The sequence below is a fragment of the Scyliorhinus canicula genome, chromosome 3 (genome assembly GCF_902713615.1).
Source record: "Scyliorhinus canicula chromosome 3, sScyCan1.1, whole genome shotgun sequence".
Taxonomy (NCBI): Eukaryota; Metazoa; Chordata; class Chondrichthyes; order Carcharhiniformes; family Scyliorhinidae; genus Scyliorhinus; species Scyliorhinus canicula.
This window is the reverse complement of record NC_052148.1, coordinates 30,863,403-30,879,680: the sequence shown is the minus strand read 5'-3', so window position 1 is coordinate 30,879,680 and position 16,278 is coordinate 30,863,403. Positions and strand designations below refer to the sequence as shown.

General features: G+C 46.8%; 1 long non-coding RNA gene across 2 annotated transcripts; it reads left to right on the top strand.

Moving 5' to 3' along the window:
* The first annotated feature begins 4,453 nt into the window (after positions 1-4,453).
* Positions 4,454-11,692, top strand: LOC119963880. 2 transcript variants are annotated; one of them, XR_005460192.1, is made up of 3 exons: positions 4,454-4,496; positions 8,014-8,079; positions 11,423-11,692. It is a non-coding gene; the product is annotated as an uncharacterized LOC119963880 (long non-coding RNA). The 2 variants fall into 2 exon arrangements; XR_005460191.1 differs by having other exon boundaries at positions 4,455-4,496; positions 8,014-8,145.
* Positions 11,693-16,278: the final 4,586 nt, after the last annotated feature.

Here is a 16,278-nt window from a genome sequence, read left to right as displayed (position 1 = left end):
GTTCGTGAAAACGGCCACAAAGTGCCGTTCTCAAGAACCATGGCACCGATTGGCACGGCCGCACCACGGCCGTGCCAAGGGTGCCATGGGCCCGCGATTGATGCCCACCAATCGCGGGGATCAGTCAGCGGGGCGGCTGAGGGGCATAACGGCCCGCACATGCGCGGGTTTCACGCATATGCGTGATGACGTCATCCGCGCATGCGTGGGTTGGAGCAGTCCAATCCGCGCATGCGTGGCTGACGTCATCGTGCGTGTCAGCCGCTGTTACCCTTGGTGCGCGGGCTTAGCGAAGTTCGCTAAGCCTGCGATGCCGAGGTTCACGGGGCCCCGCTGCTCGCCCCGACCGGGGAGCAGAATCGGGTCCCGGGAAGGGGCGCGGAGGCTGCCGTGAAACACGGCCAGTTTCACGGCAGCCTTCATGACTCTCCGCATTTGCGGAGAATCGCGCCCAACTTTTTGGTTCTACGATTTCAGACCATAACCATTGCTCCCACTTTCTTTTCCAGACATCCCATTGCTGTTAATGTTTCTGCCATTTGCAATTTCATCAGATCTAAATGCATCCTTTGATAATTTAGTTTCCTACTATCATCCGTCTGTTGCCTCGCGCCAACATTGCTTTTTGTCTGCCTTTTGGAAGGCTCCTGCCTTCCTGCCTACCACACAACATCCCTTTTGCCTTGTTCCTCCTCTGCCACCTTTCGCTGCCTGAAAAAGCTGTAACTTTCCCATTTCCGGTGGAGGTCAAGGCTAGTAGGCAGCAATTCCCACTGGACTAGTGCCAGATAGTCTATCCAATGGGAGCTGACGCTTCCTTTGGCTGCGGTTAGAACAGTGGGAGGTCACAATGGTAATGGGAAGATGAGTTAAGGTGGGGAGTTGCGGGTTGATTTCACTGCAGTGACATCTTATATCCCTCCGAGTCCCTGTAACGGCTCTAATAATCTCAGGAGCACACTTGTTCTAAAACTATTCCCTTGCCACCAGAGTCTGATTTTTTTTTTGCATTCATCAGCACAGGAAAGAGCCGATCATTTTCAAGCACGTCAACTTTAATTATGAGTCGTTAGTGCAGTAAGATTTCCGTAACATATCCATAATCTGCAATAATTTCTTCAGCTACTTCACCTGCAGCATCTATTAGATGTGCTCATGAAAGCAAAGATATTTTCGGCAATAATTCTTAATTTCTTAATGATGCGAATAATGATTAGAAATGTGTATAATCAAGATTTTAGAATCACACAGAGGGAGGGGAACAGAAGTCAGAACTGAAATACACCATGGGCATTCAGAAAGGAATGGGGACGGCAAGGTGGCGCAGTGGTTAGCACTGCTGCCTCCGTGCGCCGAGGACCCGGGTTAGATCCTGGCTCTGAGTCATTGTCTGTGTGGAGTTTGCACATTCTCCCCGTGTTTGCGTGGGTCTCACTCCCACAACCCAAAAATGTGTTGGGGTAGGTGAATTGGTCACGCTAAATTGCCCCTCAATTGGTAAAAGAAATGAATTGTGTACTTTAAAATTTAATAAGAAAAGAAAGAAAGGAATGGAATGAAATATGGGCCGGGATTCTCCCCTACCTGGCGGGGCGGGGGGTCCCGGCGTGTTGGAGTGGCGTGAACCACTCCGGCGTCGGGCCACCCCAAAGGTGCGGATGTCTCCACACCTTTAGGGGCCAAACCCTCACATTGAGGGGCTAGGCCCATGCTGGAGTGGTTACCGCTCCGCCGGTTGGCGTGAACGGCCTTTGGCGCCACGCCAGCCGGGGCCGAAAGGACTTCGCCATCCGGCTTAAGTCCGCGCATCTGCTGGAGTGTCAGAGGCATGGTGAAGACCATGGCGAAGGCGGAAGAAAAAGAGTGCCCCCACGGCACAGGCCCGCCCGCCGATCGGTGGGCCCCGATCGTGGGCCAGTCCACAGTAGGGGCACCCCCCAGGGTCAGAACGTCCCTCGCCCCCCCCAGGACCCCGGCGCCCACCTGCGCCGCCAATCCCGCCGGTAAGAGAGGTGGTTTAATCCATATCGGCAGGAGAGGCTTGTCAGGGACTTTGGCCCATCGCGGGCCGGAGAATCGCCGCGGGGGGCCCGCCGACCGGCGCTGCGCGATTCCTGCCCCCGGCGAATCTCGGGTGGCGGAGAATTCGGGACACAGCGGGGGCGGGATTGACACCGGCCCCGGGCGATTCTCCCACCCGGCAGGGGGGTCAGAGAATCCCGCCTGTAGAGAGCAGAAAGTTGAATTGAAGCAATTTCAAGCAGCTCAAACCGGTACTGAAGAACAAGAAATCAGTTATCAGGGACAATCAGCAAAGTGGGATTTGTACCAGAAAGAGGGTTGCCCCTGAAATTTACTTCTTAAATTAGAAATTAGAGTTCATGTGTTGGACCTGAAGATTTCAGTCTCTGGCCTGATGTCCATATCAAACACTGGCTTTATAGGGATAAGTTCTATCATATTTCTGCTCATTGAATATTTTTTCCAATTCTCGAAAGAACATTATGATGTGCTAAGACTATTGTCTTAATTTTCTGAGTGTGGATGTCAGTGTGTCCTCAGTGTCTTACCGTTTGAAATTAGAAACTCTGCTCCTCTGTTTTTGCTCGGTTTTACATGGAATGTTAATCCCCAGAAAGAAAGAACTTCAGTGAAAAACTAATCGCATCGCAGCAGTTTATTCCATCTAAATACCCTTTTGCTCATGCCACTCCTGTGAGTTCTGGACTGCTGATTATTTTTTTAACTGCGTTGTTCATTCTAAACACTTCTCAGGTACTCCTGGACTGGGTTGTGTGCTGATCCAGACTGAAACTTTAGTGCAGTAACGATAGAGTTGAAACCCCTCAAGGATTGTACTGGAATGGTCTGAAATTAAAAATCAGCCATGGTCGCAGAATTACTGATCCTCCAGGATTAAAAGTCCAAAGATGTGCAGGTTAGGTAAATTAGCCATGATAAATTACCCCACAGTATCCAAAGATTAGGTGGGGCGAGAGGGATGTGGCGGAGGATTGGGGCTCGGCAGAGTGCGCTATCGGAGCAGAGATTCGATGGGCTGAATGGCCTCATTCTGCACTGTTGGGGATTCTATGAATAACAGAACAAGAATTACCTGCCCCTGTCCCTGTATTCCGATCTCCCTGGTTACTTGGACATTGTTACAAGCAAACAGAGAGATAAATGATGGGTTAATTTATGTAAAAGGTCTGATTTATTTTATCTTTTCTTTAAACATAGACATAGGATGGAAATTTCCAGCCCTTCCCGCTCTTGGCTAAGGTGCACCTCCACCCACCCACCCCTCCCCCCCCATGCCAGGTTCCCCAATGGCAGGACGGAAGACCCACGCAAAACGCCCTACATATCAGCAGGACCAGAAGATCACGACTGCAGCCAATGGCGAGCCGCCTCCATTGCCAGAGCTCACGAGGGTCATCTGGACTCGAAACGTTAGCTCATTTCTCTCCCTACAGATGCTGGCAGACCTGCTGAGATTTTCCAGCGTTTTCTCTTTGGTTTCAGATTCCAGCATCCGCACTAATTTGCTTTTAATTACGCCACCCATGGGGTTATTATGGCGCAGAAGAAGGCCATGGGGCTCTGGAGTACTCTCTGTCCCATTCCCTCCTCTAGATCCCTGTGAGTCCATCTCTGCCAAGTGCCCAACCAATTTCCTTTTAAAATCATTGATCGTCTCCTCTTCCTCCACCCTCATAGACAGAGGGTGGGATTCTCCGCCCGTTGCCGGCAGCGGGATTCTCCGGTTCCGCTGCAGTGAATGGGAGAGATGGCTGAGACCCACACAATCCCTGTTCTCACTGACAGCGGCAGCGGGATGGACTCGCAATAGATTTGATGATTAAGAGTCACCCAAAGAGTCAAGTGGCATGGGCTTGATTCCCGATATGAAGGGTTTGTCTTATAAGGAAAGGTTGAGCAGGTTCGGCCTGTACCCATTGGAGCTTAGAAGAATGAGAGGTGATCTTATTGAAATATAAAAGATCCTGAGGGCGCTTAACAGGGTAGATGATGCTGGGAGAATGTTTCCTCTCGGGGGGAGCGGGGGGGGGGGGGGGGGGGGGGGGGGCGGGGTGGGGGGGAATCTAAAATGAGAGGGGCACAGTTTCAAATTGTGGGGTGGGATTCTCCAGTTTGACCCATTGCGAGTGAGAAGGGAAAATTTGGCATTCCAGCCAAAACTCCACACTCTTTAGCTGCTCAATCTTGCGACATACTGCCCTCCCACAACAAATATAAAGTGACAGGTCAGTTCAACAGTCATTTACAGATGTGGGTGTCACTGGCTGGATCAGCATATATTGCCCAACTCTAACTGCCCTCCATCTTCGAGAAATATTGGATTCTAAGCAATTTAAAGGTTAAAAGCCTGGGGTTAGAGTGCGATTGACTGCAGTGGCCTTGTCCTTTGAAAAAAAGATTCTGTTTTGCAGGGCCTGGGGGCTTTCGGCAGCCAGAAGGTGAAGTTGACAGAGGTATGTGTTTTTCAGTCTGGGCTAATGCACTGTGGTTTTGACTGGGGGCAGTCCCTGGGGTGTTGATGTGCTTTCAGTTGTTGGAAAGTCAATTTTCTTTTCAGCTGGGGAGATGTCAGTGCTGGGTGGAGCTAAAAGAGAGAGATTTTTTGAAAAAGCTTTTTGGAGAAGAGGCTGATCTGGCTGCCACAGAGCGCACAGGAAAAGGCAGTTTTCTTTCCTACTATGATAGTTTTTTTTAAAAAGAGTAATAATTTTAAAGTAGAGCAGTCTTGTCTGAAGACAAGGAAGAGGCTGAAACAACATAGTTGAAGCAGCCATTTGAAGATGTTCAGCCAGAGTCTGAAGGGTTCTAAAGGGGACCCAAATCAGTTCTTCACAGCAAGTATTACTCTAGTGCCTGCTGATTTTAAGCTGGCTTGAGATCTGTATGTTTCTTTCCTTATTGCTTAATAGGGAATTGAGTAGAAGTGTTAAGGGGTAATTGTAAACTTTTCAGTGTGAAGTTAAAGAGTTCAATATTGTATTCACAACAAAGTTTTGGTTTAAAATACCAAATCCCTATTTTTTTCATGCATTCACTCCTGGGGCGAATCACTCTGCCCACACAGTCATACAAAATTAACAAAGATATTGGGGTTTCTGACCAGTATCCTAGCCATTGTTGGGGTCTGGTCTGAGATCGCGATAGAACTAGATGTGTTTTTACAACAATGAGCAATTGTTTCAAAGTCACGATTAGACTTCTGATTGCAGATTTTTATTGAATGCAAATTTCACCCTTTACTGTGGTAGGATTTGAACCCAGGTGCTAAATCTCGCCCTGGGTCGACTGGATTAGTAGCCGAGCGACAATACTTCCCTTATCTCGCACCAGTATTTTTTATAACTGATAAAGTACTGAATAATAATCTTTATTGTCACAAGTAGGCTTACATTAACACTGCAATGAAGTTACTGTGAAAAGCCCATAGTCGCCACATTCCGGCGCCTGTTCGGGAACAGAGGGAGAATTCAGAATGTCCAAATTACCTAACAGCACGTCTTTCGGGACTAGTGGGAGGAAACCACGCAGACACGGGGAGAACGTGCAGACTCCGCACAGACAGTGACCCAGCCGGGAATCGAACCTGGGACCCTGGCGCTGTGACGTCACAGTGCTAACCACTGTGCTACCGTGCTGCCCTATTAACATGACACTGCTGCCAACAACCAGGGAGAAATATCACCATGGCATTAACGCATTAATTACAAAGGTATTGTGGATAGGTGAAGGGAGAAGGCTGTTTGACTGACAATCAATAATGATCCAATCAGATCATGTTGGTTTCCATTTGGTGGGCCATGACAATGGGAAAGCTGACCGACCATACGCTGGGCATGTGAGAGGAGCAGAACGTTTGGAAGCAGGAAGTCATGTGATGAAATCTCCACGTAGAGTTGGCAAGCCGAACATTCTGCCGCAGTTTCAGTCAGGTATTCAAACCACCCAGGGAGGGATTTTCCAACTGCTTCCCCCTTCCCCCCACTCGTCCCATGGCATGTTTTCTGGTGGCACAGACTGCTCACTATTGGCCATCAATGGGATCATGCAGCCCACCAAAATCTGTGGCATTTTTCATAGCTCACCGGCTGCACCGCCGGTGAATCGACCACGGAGGGACGGGGGTGGGGGGGGCGTCCTTCAGTGAGACCGGACAATCTCACCATTGGGATTGGCTGGAACATTTTGCCCCTAATGTCATCTAGCAATCTGTTGCGGACCCTCCAGTGGCTGGTTTAAGAGTGGCAGTGGCAGGGCCTTTGTGCATATTAGCTCTTTGGCCATTCAGTTAAGGAATAGTGAGAAGTGCCGGGAGACAGGAACCCGTAAAACTGGGGAAAAAATGATTTAAAAAATAGGGCTAAATCGGCTTCTTTTCAAAAAAGATGCAAGAAATGCATTTTACGACGTCCTCACTCTTAAAGTTGCAGAAAGCTGTTGCGCGAATTTCACACAATACTGGGCTGAAATACAGTGGCAAGAGCCTAAAAGAGTTGATTGGAAAAAGCAATGAGATATTTACTGAATTAGAAGCTAAACCATCCTGGGAGAACCACAAAGCAGAAACAATGGCTAATTACGGAGTGTGAATGATGAGGTAGACTCAGAACAGTTTAATTTCACAGGCTGGCACATCAGTTAACAAGCTCACAAAAAACCTCTCTCTACAATATTGTAACGCACTCATTAAACTTATTATAATCAAGTCTCTGTTAGAATAGCATAAAAGGTCACATACAAATGTGGTAACACTGTGCTCCAGTGGGAAATAGTGGCAGCCATGTCGAAAACATTGGAGGCAAATATATTAAGAGCAGTCAGTACAGTTGTATTCATCCAGCAACTTTAATGTCCCTAAGGACATTAATAATATAGGAGTATTATCCAGCAAAATATGGCACCAACCACAAAAGGAGATATTAGGACTGGTTATAGATTGTTCACAGAGGGAGGTTTTAAGGAGGAGAGAGTGACGGAAATGTTTAGGGAGGAAATGGTGACAGTTCAGAACACACACGATCTGCATCAAGGTTGCATGTTTATATTGGCACTTACCTAAAAAATGTCTGTGGGGTGGGGGGGGGTGGGGTTCAGTCGCAGGCAGGCACTGTTCTAAGTTGATTAAAGCCACGGTTTACTTCTGCTCATGTCTCGAGTGAATTGATGGTCGCATCAGTACTCACTTCCACTTCAGCCGGCCCTCCTGTCTTCTGCCTATATTCTCCTTATTCTCTGTTTCTGTGGATGCCAAGTTTGGTAACATTTTCCTGCCCCTCCCCCCCCCCCCCCCCCCCCCCCGCCGCCACCTCCCTGGCACTCCTCTATTGTTCCCTCTCTCTTCCCACTTCCCCTCCCCCCACCCACCCTGTGGTTTGCTCGCTTCCCCCCCCCCCCCCCCGCAAACAGATGCCTACTTATGTGTGTAAATAATTTTGCCAAGTGTACAGAGTTGCTGCTGTTGAGCGGGTGCATAATACCCTACCAGTTACTTTATTTGATTTTGTCTTTCTCTCGTGTTGTAACTTTTTTTTTTCTTTTTTTCACTTTGTGATTTGTGTGTGTGCCCTTCTCTTCTTCTATATATATATATCATATCCTGTGTACATAACGGCAAATATACTTCAAAAACCCAATAAAAAACATTTATATAAAAAAAAAGGTCTGTGGTTCAGGATGGGGGCTATGGACCCTGGAACATGGAAAAGTAGGTGGGGGACGTGTTGTATTGAGCAGATGGCCCTTCCATTTTCCATTTTGAGGTGGACTATCTCTCAGATTAAGCGTATTTAGCACAGTGGGCTAAACAGCTGGTTTATAATGCAGAACAATTACCGTACCAGCCTCCCCAAACAGGTGCCGGAATGTGGCGACTAGGGGCTTTTCGCAGTAACTTAATTGAAGCCTACTTGTGACAATAAGCAATTTTTATTATTATTACCATCATTCTTATTATTATTATTATTATTCCTGCAGGTCCATCTTCTTTCTTCAGAGTGTCCCTGGAGGTCCATAGCTCATGTCTTTTATGAATGGCGCCAGGTATGACAGCTGGGGAGATGGTGGCCGTGTGGCATTGTCAGTGGACGAGTCATCCGGAAACCCAAGGTGACACTCTGGGAACCCCAGTTTCAACCCCATCATGGCAAATGACGAAATTTCAATTCAATAAAAAAGAAAATTTGGAATTAAAAGTGTAATGATGACCATGAAAACATTGCTGATTGTTGTTAAAATAAAACATCTAGTTCACTACTGTCCTTTAGGGAAGGAAATCCTTACCTGGTCTGGCCTATATGTAACTCCAGACCCGCAGCAATGTGGTTGACTCTTAAATGTCATCTGAAAAGACCACAGTTCATGGGCATTTAGGGATGGACAACAAATGCTCGCCCAGCAATGCCCATATCCCATCAATTAATTTTTAAAAACTCGGTGCGAACCATCCAACATGCCCCGCCATGTGAAACATTGCAACTCTCCCCCCAATGCATATTTAATGAGGCTGGGGTTGTGCAATATGGCGTGCATTCCCACTGGATCCATGGCGGGGATCATTCCCTGCCACTGCAATGGGACTTAGTCGTGGAAGGAACATTTCCACCTCATGTTTCCGACAGTACAATAGTTGGCTGTCGAGTACTTTGGGGTGTCCTGTGGTTGTGAAAGTTGCTACATAAATGCAAGATTTTCTTTCTTTCAGCTAGAAACACCAATAAATGTCCTTAGCAACCACACGGATTGTCAACATCATACCAATATCTCCCCCACATTGACAGCATACAATTCACCATGAAGGTTCATTCCAATATTCCACTACCATCATGAGATTCTCAAAATCATGAGGTGCCTGGGCATAGTAGAAAGGGAGAATGGATGAAGAAATAAAGAATTGTGAAGAAAGATTGAGCAAATTGGGGCAGCACGGTAGCATGGTGGTTAGCATAAATGCTTCACAGCTCCAGGGTCCCAGGTTCGATTCCCGGCTGGGTCACTGTCTGTGCGGAGTCTGCACGTCCTCCCCGTGTGTGCGTGGGTTTCCTCCGGGTGCTCCGGTTTCCTCCCACAGTCCAAAGATGCGCGGGTTAGGTGGATTGGCCATGCTAAATTGCCCGTAGTGTCCTAAAAAGTAAGGTTAGGGGGGGGGGGGGGTTGTTGGGTTACGGGTATAGGGTGGATACGTGGGTTTGAGTGGGGTGATCATGGCTCGGCACAACATCGAGGGCCGAAGGGCCTGTTCTATGCTGTACTGTTCTATGTTCTATGTTCTAAATTGGGCCTCTACACATTGGTGTTTCGCAGAATGAGTGTGGATCTTATTGAAGCAATGAAGATGCTGAGGGGACTTGGTAGGGTGTATACACGGAGGATATTTCCTCTTGTGGGCAAGACTAGAACTAAGGGATATAGTTTAAAAATAGATTTTCATTTTAAGATACAATTGAGGAAAACACTTTTGGCCGAAAGGTTCGCAGGCGTGTGCAATTCCCTCTCCTAGAATGTAGTGGGGGCTGAGTTATTGAATTTATTTAAGGCAGAGTTAGACAGATTTTTGTTAAGCACGGGCATCAACGTTTATGGGAGGTAGACAAGAAAGTGAACCTGTGATTACACTCATCATATTGAATGAAATTATATTGAATGGTGGAACAGTCTCAAAGGGTCAAACGCCGACTCCTGCTCCTATGTTCCTGTTGGAAGAAGGGTCGAGGGTCAGAGGGAACCGATTGTATGGCAAAATAAAATGGTGACATAAGAGAAATTGTTTTAACACAGCGGGCCACCATGATCTGGAATGCATGGTCTGAGAGTGTGGGGGAGGCAGGTTTAACAGAGGCCTTCGGAAAAGAATTGGATAGTTATCTGAAGTGAAATAAATTGCAGGGCTACAGAAAAATGCTGGGGAGCAGGATTAAGTGTGTTGACATAGAAACATGGAAAATAGAAGCCGGAGGAGGCCCTTTGAGCCTGCTCCGTCATTTATTCAGATCATAGCTGATCATCAAGTTCAATCTCCTGATCCGTCTTCTCCCCTTATCGCCCCAAGAGCTCTACCTAATTCCTTCTTGAAATTACACAACGTTTTGGCCTCAACCTGCTTTCTGTGGAAATGAATTCCACAGGTTCACCACACTCTGGCTGAAGAAATTTCTTCTAATGTCAGTCCGAAAAGGTTGACCCCTTATCTTCAAACTATGACCCCCCTCATTCTGGACTCCCCCACCATCAGGAACATTCTTTCTGAATCTACCCTGTCTAATCCTGTTAGAATTTTACAAGTTTCTATGAGATCCCCTCTCACTCTTCTAAACTCCACTGAATATGATCCTGACCAATTTAGTGTCTCCTCAAATGACAGTCCCGCCATCCCAGGAATCGGCCTGGTAAACCATTGCTGCACTCCCTCCATAGCAAGAATATCCTTCCTCAGATAAGGACACTAAAACCGTATGCCATGTGGCCTCACCAATGCCCTATACAATTGCAGAAAAACATCTCTATTTTTACACTCGAATCCTCTCGCTATGAAGCCCAACATACCATTTGCCTTCTTTACTGCCAGATGTACCTGCTTACTTTCAGCAACTGATGCACGAGTACATCAAGGTCTCGCTGAGTGTCCACCTCTCTCAATTTACACCCATTCAAATAATAATCTGTCTTCCTATTTTTGCTACCAAAGCAGGTAACCTCACATTTAACCACATTATACTGCATCTGCCTTGCATGTACCCACTCACTCAGCCTGTCCAAATTCCACCCAACTTTGTATCATCTGCAAATTTGGAAATAATACATTTAGTTCCCTCGTCCAAATTGTTAATATATAATGTGAACAGTTGGGGTCCGAGCACTGCAGTGCCCCACTAGTCACTGCTAACAGAGACTTTGATTAAATCAAATTTCACGGTTAGCAAAGATAAGTCTTTATCATTAAGTTGCTAATCTTAACAGCCAATGACCTGAACGTACTGGCTGGAATTCTCTGGTCATCGGGATTCATTTTTCCGCTGTCAGCGCCCCCTCGCCAATGGGTTTCGTGGCGGCGTGGGTGGGTTTCAATAGGAAGTCCCATTGACAAGCTGGGGGGTGGGGGGCATAGAATCCTGTCACCAGCGAACGGCACACCGAGGGAAACATGGAGGGAATGGAGAATCCCGTCCACTGTTCTGCAAACCGATGTCTGAATGATACGTATTTTGTTTTATTCCATGAGATGGCCAAAACAAAAAAAAAGAAAGATATAATTAAAGGGAATTTAATGTTCAGATGCAAATCATTTGACTCCAGCTCTGACCTGATCATGCACAGTTCCCTTTAAAATGTTGGCTTCAAAATGCATGAGACGCTTGCACAGATTAACTTGGATTTTTCTTTTTCCCAGGAGGGCCACTGCTAACTAGTTAACAAGACACTGATGGATGCACTGCCATCTTGTTTCGGATTATATTTCCCCCTTCGATTGTGATATTCGAGCCTGTGCACAGCCTGCGTACGGGGATCAGTTGGGAAACATGATGCCATCTGGACTGCGTCACTGTCATAATTTCCCATCGCTCAGTAAACTCGAGCCAGAAATGGTCTTGGGAATTGAATGCCTTGGATCATGGTTACTCTTTTTTCATTGGCTTGTTTTATTGTTTAAACATACACATAAGCTAGTGTCCATTTGAAAGCATGAGTGACCCTCCTTGTTAGCTTACAATCATAAAAAAAAAATCAAAACTACATTCTTTGCTACACACCAATGTTTTTATTAATCCGGTGTGAGGAGTTCCAAACTTCAGTTCCAGCTGAACTTTAAGCCATTCTTTGGATTCTGATACATTAGATTCCTACATCACCAGCCCAATGAGGTCAACGGGTCGTTTCTTGGCAGTCGTTTTTGAAGTGAAGGTGAGAGATTTGTAATGAAAGCAAATGTAGAGTCCTAGATTTTAAGTCAGGTGGGATGGAGAGGCAGAGAAGCCTGGTGCATATTGGGTGGGTGTTGGGGGGGGGGGGGCGGTGGTGCAGGGGTGGGGGGGGGGGTGGAGGAGTAAGTAACTCACAGTCTAAAAGCTGGGAAGATTTGCCTCTTCATTTTCAAGATGTGGATTTCTCTGGCAAGACCAGGAATTATTAGCCACAGCTAGACTCTCCGAGAAGATAATGATAGGGCACCTTCTTGAACCACTGCAGTTGTAGCAGTTTGACTCATGAGTCTTTGGAGCACCCTTCCTCAAAAGACAGTGGAAGTGGAGTCTTTGAATGTTTTCAATACATAGTTAGATAGATTCTTGAAAAGCAAGGGGGTGGGAGCGCTGATTGATTATTGGGGACAGATAGGAATGTGGAGTTGAGGTTACAACCAGAATAGCCATGATCTTATCAAATGGCCAAGCAGGTTTGTAGGGATGAGTGGTCTATTCCTTCTCCTAATGCATATTCCTCTTTAGAAAGTTCCAATTCAACCTGCTTGCACTGCACTCTCAGACAGTGCGTTCCAAATCCTAATCTCTGACAGCCCAGTCCATCACACAAACCTGCCTCCCATCCAGTGACCATCTACACCTCCCACTGCCTGGGGAAAGTGGGCAGCATAATCAAAGACCCCTCCCACCTGGCTTACTCGTTCTTCCAACTTCGCCCATCGGGCAGGAGATACAAAAGTCTGAGAACACGCACGAACAGACTCAAAAACAGCTTCTTCCCCACTGTTACCGACTCCTAAATGACCCTCTTATAGACTGACCTCATTAACACTACACCCCTGTGTGCTTCACCCGATGCCCGTGTTATCTAGTTACATTGTTGTACCTTGTGTTGTCCTGCTGTTTCACTCATGCGAAGAATTGGTGGGGGTCTGCAGTGGGGAGGAACGGGGTGATTTTCTCACACGCGTCCCTTAGTTGTGTTACAGTTAAGGGGGTGGTGTATGTGATCTCGGGTGCGCCTTCTGCGGTTGCTTTTCTTTGGGTGGTGACTGGGTTCATTGGTGCAGGTGCTATCTGATCTGTGGGGGGTTGGGGCGCTTTCCTTTTCTGTTGCGCTGCTGGCGCACATGTTCCCTGAACATAGCGCTGTGCGGTTTCACTCAATTCCTGCCAATCTGGGGCATTTTCTTCATCTAATTGTGTCCCAAATGTCCCTTGGAACCCATTCTGCACAGAAAGCAGAGATTGCAGCTGCGCAATCTGCTTCCTACATTTAGCGTGGTCTACTGTGCTTTGCCTTTGCTCAGTGGTGGCAGCATGGAGTGCCCTTAAAGCTGACTTTAGGTCGCTACACTGTTTCTTTAGTGTTTCTACCTGCTTCTCTGCTTCTTCTCTTACCAAGACTGCACGCTGCACATCTTGATAGGCCTTTTCATATGAAAATGAAAATCGCTTATTGTCACGAGTAGGCTTCAAATGAAGTTACTGTGAAAAGCTCCTAGTCGCCACATTCCGGCACCTGTTCGGGGAGGCTGTTACGGGAATCGAACCGTGCTGCTGGCTTGCCTTGGACTGCTTTCAAAGCCAGAGATTAGCCCTGTGAGCTAAACCTGAGAACTGCTCAGATGGGCTAGACAAGACTGATGTGCCCTCTTGGCATCATCCACCTCTCTATCCTTATCTGCCAGTTGTTGCCTTAAACCTAGATTCTCCTTTTCAATGTCCCTGACATCCACTTTGCTCATTCGGTTCTTCTCCTCTAACTCTGCTCGGAGCGTCCTGACGACCTCCTCTGTGCCTTGCAATTGTGCCAAGCAGGACACAATTGCCATCGGCTTACGTGCTTTACCTAAACTCTTTTTATGAAATTGAGATAGGTTCTCCCACCAAGTATGTCCTATACTCCCGGGACCTGTCTCCCCATTCACACAAAACTCACTCCAAAGGGGCCATCCTTTCCCTTTGAGGTATTTCCTGAGTTCCAGCTGCCAAACGGGACACTGACCTACTCTGCTACTGTTGGTCGCTGCGACCACAAACTGCTCTGGGTTCATGAGGCGTTCCATTGCCTGCATGGCCATTTCTTTTTCTCCTATGCTCTCTTTTAATTTGGAACGAGGGATAATAAGGCAATGCTTATAAAATACGGGTATGGCTTTCGCTATGTTCCGACTTATAAAACTCCCGACAGTTTGTCGGTAACAAAAATCTCTCGGCATTACCTTACAACCCTGTTAGTTACGCATGCAAAAACACACTTCCGAATTCTGATTATTGGTTTGAGCTACTTGAACACTTGTGGTTTTTCCTTTTCCCAATTGGATTTCAAATTCAAATTAATGGGTTCCCTTGGTGTTGGGGTGGGGGGGTGGGGGGGGGGCACTTCTAATCGAGTCCCATCGGATGTCGCCACTAAATGTTGCTCGTTCTGGGTGAGTGTGCTTAACACTCAATTTGGCTCTGTTTCGTTCGTTAGCTTTGGAGTCGCCAGGTATCGTTAAGATACCGCCACAAGTTTCAAGGTCAAGTTCAAAGCAATAAAACCATACACCAATTAGTAAATTCAAACAAATGAGTTTATTATAACACAATTATAAACTACTCATGCACACGCTAAGATGTTTAAACTATTCCTACTACTAAATAAACCAATACTTATCTTAAAGGGAACTGCCGGATCAGGGGACAAGGCCTCTTGCTCTGCACTGGGTCCGCAGACTTCAGGTTGGTACGGGTTAAAAAGGGGTCAGGAGTGTCTATCTCAGGTAGCGATCGTTGTGAGACACTTACTTGCTGGCGGCTGCTGTCCCAAACCTCTCTCTCTCGGTCAAGGTCTTCTTCAGTAAAAGGCTGGTCGAGAGGGCTGGTCCAGAGAGGAGGGCTGGTCAAGAAGAACAAACTAAGTTTGGGACCTGTCTTTTATAGGTCCTAGGGCTTCGCGCCCTTTGGGCGAGCCCTCTATCTGCTCGGGATCGATTGGGTCTCTTCCCAATCGATTTGTTTGAATCCCCCCAATACTGAGGCTGTCCCTCGGCTACTGGGCGGGCCTTCAGGTGCTTTGTCTTCGAACCCCGCTGGTGCCGGGGTGTCTGGTATCCTATACAATGTTGCAATCACTTCCCTATTTGTGTCCATTGTCCCTGGGATCGTTCCATTACTATGTTAACTGTCCCGGAGATTGCCTCATTAGTATGCAAAATGTTCATTTCGGTGCTGTCTGCTCTCTTAGCAGACAGAATACACAGTGGCTTGCTGCAGCCTGCTTGTGCTGCAAACTTTGTCCATTTTACCCTGCAAGCTTTGCATTCCTCCATTTTGTATCGAGGGAATGGCCAACTTCGGTGGCTACAATATTTTCTTTTATTTCCTTTTCTTTTCATGTACTTAATGATCTGTTGAGCTGTTCTCAGAAAAATACTTTTCACTGTACCTCGGCAGAGATGACAATCAACAAAATCCAAATCCAAAAGGCTTCCTCATGTCACCCTTGCGACTTTTGCCAATTGCCTTCAATCTGTGCCCTCTGATTCTCGATGCTTCCACCAACCGGAGCAGTTTCTTCCTATAATCTCTGTTCCGACCCCACAAGACTTTGAATCCTTCCATCAAATCTCCTCACAACTTTCACTTCGCCGAAAAAGAAGTTTCACCTGCCCCAATCTCTCCACATGACTGCACAAAGCAATAATATTTTTTAAACTTTGAGCCAAGAAATATTGCAAATTTTAAATTGGATTCCTGCCAACCTCTTCAAGGCTTTAAGGCTGAAGCTTATCATTTGGGAAACAACTTCTTAGGTGGCATTCAGGCTTGTGCAAGGAAGGTTTGGTCAAAATAAATCCACGGCAACTGAAAGTACGATGTAGTCTTTTAATATTTTCTTGGAGTTGCATTAAAATTTTCATGTTTAATCTCCCTCAGGGCTGAAGCTGGCTATCAGCTTAGTAATGGTTTCAAATTTAATTTTTCAGGATATCTTCTGCCCCAAGTATGTCTGCTTCCTCTACCGGCCCATCAATCCGCTGCTCCCGAGCATAGACCAATGCCATTGTGACTCCTGGATTCATTTAAGAGCTACTTCATGAGCCTTGAACCCTGACTACAGAAAGTTAAGTGATAAACTAAAATGCAGGAATCTCAAATGTAGTAATCTCAGGATTACTCCCAGTTCCACGCGTCAGAGAGAGCAGGAAGAAAAGGATAGATCAGATGAATGCATGGCTGGAGAGATGGTGCAGCCGGAAGGGATTTAGATTCTTGAGGCACGGGGACCAGTTCTGGAGAAGGTACAAACCAGATGGGTTACACCCAGGCAGAGCTGGGA